Genomic DNA, 6610 nt, shown 5'->3' with positions numbered 1-6610 from the left:
AGAATGCTATTAAACAGCTAGGTTTAAAGGAATATGACAAGAATAAATTTTTTAAAATAAGCATTGCCTTTAGCACAATTATTTTTTCAAGTGGCTAATTCTAGGAAAGTTTCCAAATCCTGTCTTATCCCATTTTTTGTGTGTAAATCTTTTAGGATAATAAAGCACAGAGAGATACAAATGAATGCTATGGTCTGGATGTTTACATATTCCCCAAATTCATACATTGAAAATCTAATGTTCAAGCTGAAGGTATTAGGAGCTGGGTGGGGCCTTTGGGAGATGATTAGGTCATAAGGGTGGAGCCCTCATGATGGAGTTGGCTCCCTCATACATAAGACCGGAGAGAGCTCCCTTCTTCCTTCTCCAAGTGATGATATTAATACAAGAAGTTGGAAATCCTCGACTGGAAGATAATCCTCATCTGACCATACTGACACCCTGATCTTGGACCTCCAGCCTCCATAACGGTAAGAAATAGATGTCTGTTATTTATAAGCCACTCAGTCTATAATATTTTGGTGCCAGCATAAAGGGACTAAGACAATAAAGGAACAACTACCATTCTTCTGTTTTGGAATGCCTTATGAGCTGACAACCTATTTAGATATTCCGATCTCACCAGAATGTTTCTGATCAATGAAATACTCTAACACAGGGCATTGGGGTGGGGAGAAGGAAGGAAAGAAGGACCAGGCAATAGAAAGAAAAAGAGGAAGTGGCTTATATACTGAGGTCATTTAGGCAAACAGTAGAGATGGTGAGGCAGCAATTCCTCACTCTTTAAAAACTCCTTTTGTAGGTTTCAAGAAAGAAAGTCTCACCATCTGGGCATTCTCTGGCAGCAATACTCAGGCATGACTCTGGAAGCTTTAAATGTTGAAATCAGGAATTATAGGAGAAAAAACTGTGGTGAAGGAAAAGAAGAGGGAAGAAAAAGTGGATGAAAAGGGAGGAAGAGAAGACGGGGAGGTATTCCCCGTCTGTAAATTTGAATCTGAGCTCCATACCGAGGAGGGTGTTTTCTTCACTGCTCTACTTATAAAATGAAGAACAGAGTCTGTCATTTAATAGAGATTCAGTAAATATTTGTTGAAGAAATCATGGGATTGTGGTGCTACCATGATGTGGATGGATGGGTGTACAGCAAGCAGTTCAGGAGGTGCACCCTCAGATCTCCCTTTAAGAAAGAATTTATCATTCAGTTGTACAAATTGACTGAGAATCACCAATTAGCTGAATCTTTAGGCTCTGCTTCAGTTTTTAAGTTGAAGGCACAGTCTTGCCAATGACAGACCAGAGAAGTGGGTGCCAGTTCCTGGCCATCTCTGCCCAATGTGGTCTCCTCTGTGGCGTTCTTTCCTCTGGAACTTATTTTAGTTGGAGTGGCTGAGACCCTATCAGATATACATCATGGTCTGACTCTGCTCAATCCTGCTTCCTCCCTCTTTATCTTTCAGAGACATCCCTACTTACCCCAATCCCAAACCTCTTGTACTAACTGCATTTCAGTGTTTGCTTCCACGACTTAGACCTAAAGGTGTGACATTTTGCCTTGAAGTCTCATTACCACTTTGGTGCAGGATGAACTGTCAGGTTCTGAGTTATTCTGGGTGATGTTTCAGTTTTTCCAAATCTCAACAGTCTTCCTGGTAAGGTTATGTACCTAACTTTCAAGGATAGTGCTACTGAAAATGTGATTTCTGGACTGGTGCCAATCCCCAAACTATTTGTTATTACCTGTCCACAATAAGATGAGGGCAAAACTGAGAATAATAGTTTAAAATTTTTTTTACAATTTGGCACCCCTCCAGCAACCAAGATCAGAGAACTGGTTTTCTTGACTACAGTCTGGATGTTGTTGAACTCACACTGTGACTTTCATGTTGTGTGAATTGTGTACTAGTCATGTGTTGTAGGATCACACCATGATTTGTGAAATTTTAAGGTTAGTTTGTAATTATGACTCTCAGTTCAGTTCAGTCACTCAGTCGTGTCCGATTCTTTGCAATCCCGTGAATCGCAGCACGCCAGGCCTCCCTGTCCATCACCAACTCCCGGAGTTCATTCAGACTCACGTCCATCGAGTCGGTGATGCCATCCAGCCATCTCATCCTCTGTCATCCCCTTCTCCTCCTGCCTCCAATCCCTCCCAGCATCAGGGTCTTTTCCAATGCATCAACTCTTCACATGAGGTGGCCAATGTACTGGAGTTTCAGCTTTAGCATCAGTCCTTCCAATGAACACCCAGGACTGATCTCCTTTAGGATGGACTGGTTGGATCTCCTTGCAGTCCAAGGGACTCTCAAGAGTCTTCTCCAACACCACAGTTCAAAAGCATCAATTCTTCGGTGCTCAGCTTTCTTCACAGTCCAACTCTCACATCCATACATGACCACTGGAAAAACCATAGCCTTGACTAGATGGACCTTTTTTGGCAAAGTAATGTCTCTGCTTTTGATTATGCTATCCAGATTGGTCATAACTTTCCTTTCAAGGAGTAAGCGTCTTTTAATTTCATGGCTGCAATCACCATCTGCAGTGATTCTGGAGCCCCCACCAAAATAAAGTCTGACACTGTTTCCAGTGTTTCCCCATCTATTTCCCATGAAGTGATGGGACCAGATGCCATGATCTTCGTTTTCTGAATGTTGAGCTTTAAGCCAACTTTTTCACTCTCCTCTTTCACTTTCATCAAGAGGCTTTTTAGTTCCTCTTCACTTTCTGCCATAAGGGTGGTGTCATCTGCATATCTGAGGTTATTGATATTTCTCCTGGCAATCTTGATTCCAGCTTGTGCTTCTTCCAGCCCAGCGTTTCTCATGATGTACTCTGCATAGAAGTTAAATAAGCAAGGCGACAATATACAACCCTGACGTACTCCATTTCCTATTTGGAACCAGTCTGTTGTTCCATGTCCAGTTCTAACTGTTGCTTCCTGACCTGCATATAGGTTTCTCAAGAGGCAGGTCAGGTGGTCTGGTATTCCCATCTCTTTCAGAATTTTCCACAGTTTATTGTGATCCACACAGTCAAAGAATTTGGCATAGTCAATAAAGCAGAAAGAGATGCTTTTCTGGAAATCTCTTGCTTTTTCCATGATCCAGCGGATGTTGGCAATTTGATCTTTGGTTCCTCTGCCTTTTCTAAAACCAGCTTGAACATCTGGAAGTTCCCAGTTCATGTATTGCTGAAGCCTGGCTTGGAGAATTTTGAGTATTACTTTACTAGTGTGTGAGATGAGTGCAATTGTGCGGTAGTTTGAGCATTCTTTGGCATTGCCTTTCTTTGGGGTTGGAATGAAAACTGACCTTTTCCAGTCCTGTGGCCACTGCTGAGTTTTCCACATTTGCTGGCATATAGAGTGCAGCACTTTCACAACATCATCTTTCAGGATTTGAAATAGCTCAACTGGAATTCCATCACCTCCACTAGCTTTGTAGTGATGCTTCCTAAGGCCCACTTGACTTCACGTTTCAGGATATCTGGCTCTAGGTGAGTGATCACACCATCGTGATTATCTGGGTCGTGAAGATCTTTTTTGTACAGTTCTTCTATGTATTCTTGCCACCTCTTTTTAATATCTTCTGCTTCTGTTAGGTCCATACCATTTCTATCCTGTATCGAGCCCATCTTTGCATGAAATATTCCCTTGGTATCTCTAATTTCCTTGAAGAGATCTCTAATCTTTCCCATTCTGTTGTTTCCCTCTATTTCTTTGCATTGATCGCTGAGGAAGGCTTTCTTATGTCTCCTTGCTATTCTTTGGAACTCTGCATTCAGATGCTTATATCTTTCCTTTTCTCCTTTGCTTTTTGCTTCTCTTCTTTTCACAGCTATTTGTAAGGCCTCCTCAGACAGCCATTTTGCTTTTTTGCATTTCTTTTCCTTGGAGATGGTGTTGATCCCTGTCTCCTGTACAATGTCACGAACCTCTGTTCATAGTTCATCAGGCACTCTATCAGATCTAGTCCCTTAAATCTATTTCTCACTTCCACTGTATAATCATAAGGGATTTGATTTAAGTCGTACCTGAATGGTTTATTAGTTTCCCCTACTTTCTTCAATTTAAGTCTGAATTTGGCAATAAGGAGTTCATGATCTAAGCCACAATATCATGTTATGTTATGAGTCATGTTATAACTCTAACAATATATAAAATGTGTAATCTTTCGAGATAATTCAAAAGATAAATTGTTTAAAGAATGAATTGTTAGAACTGGCAATAAATGAAGAATTGAAGGATTTTGGAAATGTCATAATTTGTGTTAGCTAAAAATTAAAAATGAATATTCTTAGCTTGCATAAATTGATGTGAAAACTCTTTCTATCCCTATCAACTTATTTTTGTGAAACTAGTTTCCCTGCTGCTGTTGCTGCTTTTAAGTCGCCTCAGTCGTGTCCGACCCTGTGCGACCCCATAGACGGCAGCCCACCAGGCTCCCCAGTCCCTGGGATTCTCCAGGCAAGAACACTGGAGTGGGTTGCCATTTCCTTCTCCAATGCATGAAAGTGAAAAGTGAAAGTGAAGTCGCTCAGTTGTGTCTGACTCTTAGCGAACCCATGGATTGCAGCCTACCAGGCTCCTCAGTCCGTGGGATTTTCCAGGCAAGAGTACTGGAGTGGGGTGCCATTGCCTTTTCCAAGTTTCCCTACTGAGTGTAAAAACAAAACAGAGGAACAGTTTGGATACTCACCACCTTCAACCAGAAGCCTTTTTTTTTTTTTTTAAATTACTCCCACTAGATTGGAATAACAATTCAGATGAAAGCTCATTTGCGACTTAAAAAACTTCAGATATTGATAAAAATCGTTTGTTCAAAGTGCTTTTATAGGCGTCTAAAATATGGAATCGCTATTTCATACATAAATTTGTTAATCATGATTGTGGAATAATGAAATCAGGAATGTAAGAATGAACAATACGAACCGTCTTCGCAATTCCCCCTAGGCCCGTTTGATTGTATTTGTTGAAATGTAGTTCTCTGTTTATTGAAATAATTTGAAGTCTGGGCTTGTATTTTGCCTATCTTTCCCCCACCCTCCGCAATTTTTCAAATAACTTATTTTTACTGTATTTTACAAAAGTATCTCTAGGCGATGGATGGATCGGAAATCCGTCCTCTCACCATGGATAACTTGGGAAGCTGCTGTTGAAGCTAATAGAGGTGGAAAATAGGAATGTAATATGCCCTGAAATGAGTTTCAGCAGACGTAAAATAAAAACCAGGAGAAAGCTTTAGTGACTAAAATTTTTTTTTTGGTTAAATTGGCTCAGCTTGTAATGTGGTATGCGTTGAAAGTGTTAGTCGCTCATAGCTGTCCGACTCTGTGACCCCATGGGCTATAGAGCCCACTAAGCTCCTCTGTCCATGGAATTCTCAAAGCAAGAATACTGGAGTGGGTTGTCATTTCCTTTTCCAGGAGATCTTCCCCATCTAGGGATCCAACCAGGGTATCCTACGTTGCAGGCAGATTCTGTACGGTCTGAGCCACCAGGGATACAAATCTAGAAAAACGGACCGGCGCCCCGCAACCCCCAGCATACCCATTCCCTCCCACAGCTTCAGTCAGTGGGGCAGAGAAGATCGCCTTTGAGTGCAGAAGGGAAAGGGTTAAAGGGGTGTGGTGAGAAGCGTGAGGTCATCGGAGAGCGCCGCTCTCCACGGTTGCAGAGCTGGCGTGCCACTGACGTCACCATCGCCGACTGCTTTCCGGAAGGCAGACGTGGAAGGCCCGCGAGGTATTATTCTGAAGTGGGGTTGGAATTTTTCTCGTGCTTCTGTCTAAGTCCGCTTCTCCTGGGAGCCCCCAGTCACGCTCCCGCTGACTGTGAGGAGCGGGGCCGTGCTGCGTAGCCTTCCGCGAGTGCGAGTGTTGGGGTAACCTGCAATGGCGGTCCATTCCAGGACCCCCATTTCCGCTTTCTTAAGGCCGCTTGCTGACTTCGGCTTCTCTCGGCCCCTCTCGTTTCTTTGGGTCCGGCCTTACGCTTTTCTTCGTCTGTTAGCTCCGCCTCTTAAGTATTGGTGGGCGGAGAAATTTAAAGCTCGTGACTTCTCCGTTAATTTTCTGGTGCTTTGAAACCTGATTGAGAGAGGAAGGCAGAAGTGGAAGATGTAGGAGAGTAGCTTTCCCTTGTCATCCGCCTTTATCATTTAGGTACATGATTATGCCCTGCCTGCTGCTGCGATATTAACCCACCTGAGATGGGAAGCTAATTTTGATCCTAAGTTGAAATCTAATGGAATCTTTTAACAGTGGTTTTTCTTTGTGGTCCAGGAATAGTGTGATTCAGATTTCTGTTTGAATGTATCTTTCGTGTCTTGCTGTTTGTTGACTGCAGTTCATTTTTGGCTTGATAAAGATGTCTCTGTCCCAATGAGATGTTTGCTGCCCATCTTGGACTATCTGATAGTAGAGTGACCGGAGACTTAGCCCAATGTTCACTTAGGATCCGAAAATAACCAGATAATCCCTACTGAAACTCCGGGAACCGTTTGTGATTGATGGAAATGATATTTTTGAAAGAGAAAATAATGATAAGTGTGAACAGTGGTTTTTCAAAATAGTCAAGACAGTTTATATGTCATATCTCAGTGAGTGTTTC

At 42.3% G+C, this 6610-nt stretch overlaps 1 protein-coding gene across 3 annotated transcripts in view; it reads left to right on the top strand.

Annotated features, from left to right (window-relative positions):
- Positions 1-375: 375 nt before the first annotated feature.
- The window catches only part of C1D (C1D nuclear receptor corepressor), a 28322-nt gene continuing 22087 nt past the window's right edge, over positions 376-6610 (top strand). The window contains exon 1 of one of the 3 annotated variants that reach the window (XM_059891097.1): positions 376-470. The gene's annotated coding sequence lies outside the window, so the exon portion shown is untranslated. Of the gene's footprint in view, positions 471-5693; positions 6163-6610 lie in introns of those variants that run through there. The other 2 variants (NM_001037448.2, XM_059891098.1) reach the window with 2 other exon arrangements.

Source organism: Bos taurus, chromosome 11, assembly GCF_002263795.3.
Source record: "Bos taurus isolate L1 Dominette 01449 registration number 42190680 breed Hereford chromosome 11, ARS-UCD2.0, whole genome shotgun sequence".
Taxonomy (NCBI): domain Eukaryota; kingdom Metazoa; phylum Chordata; class Mammalia; order Artiodactyla; family Bovidae; genus Bos; species Bos taurus.
Note: the sequence above shows the minus strand (reverse complement) of the source record. Positions and strands in the feature narration are given on the sequence as shown.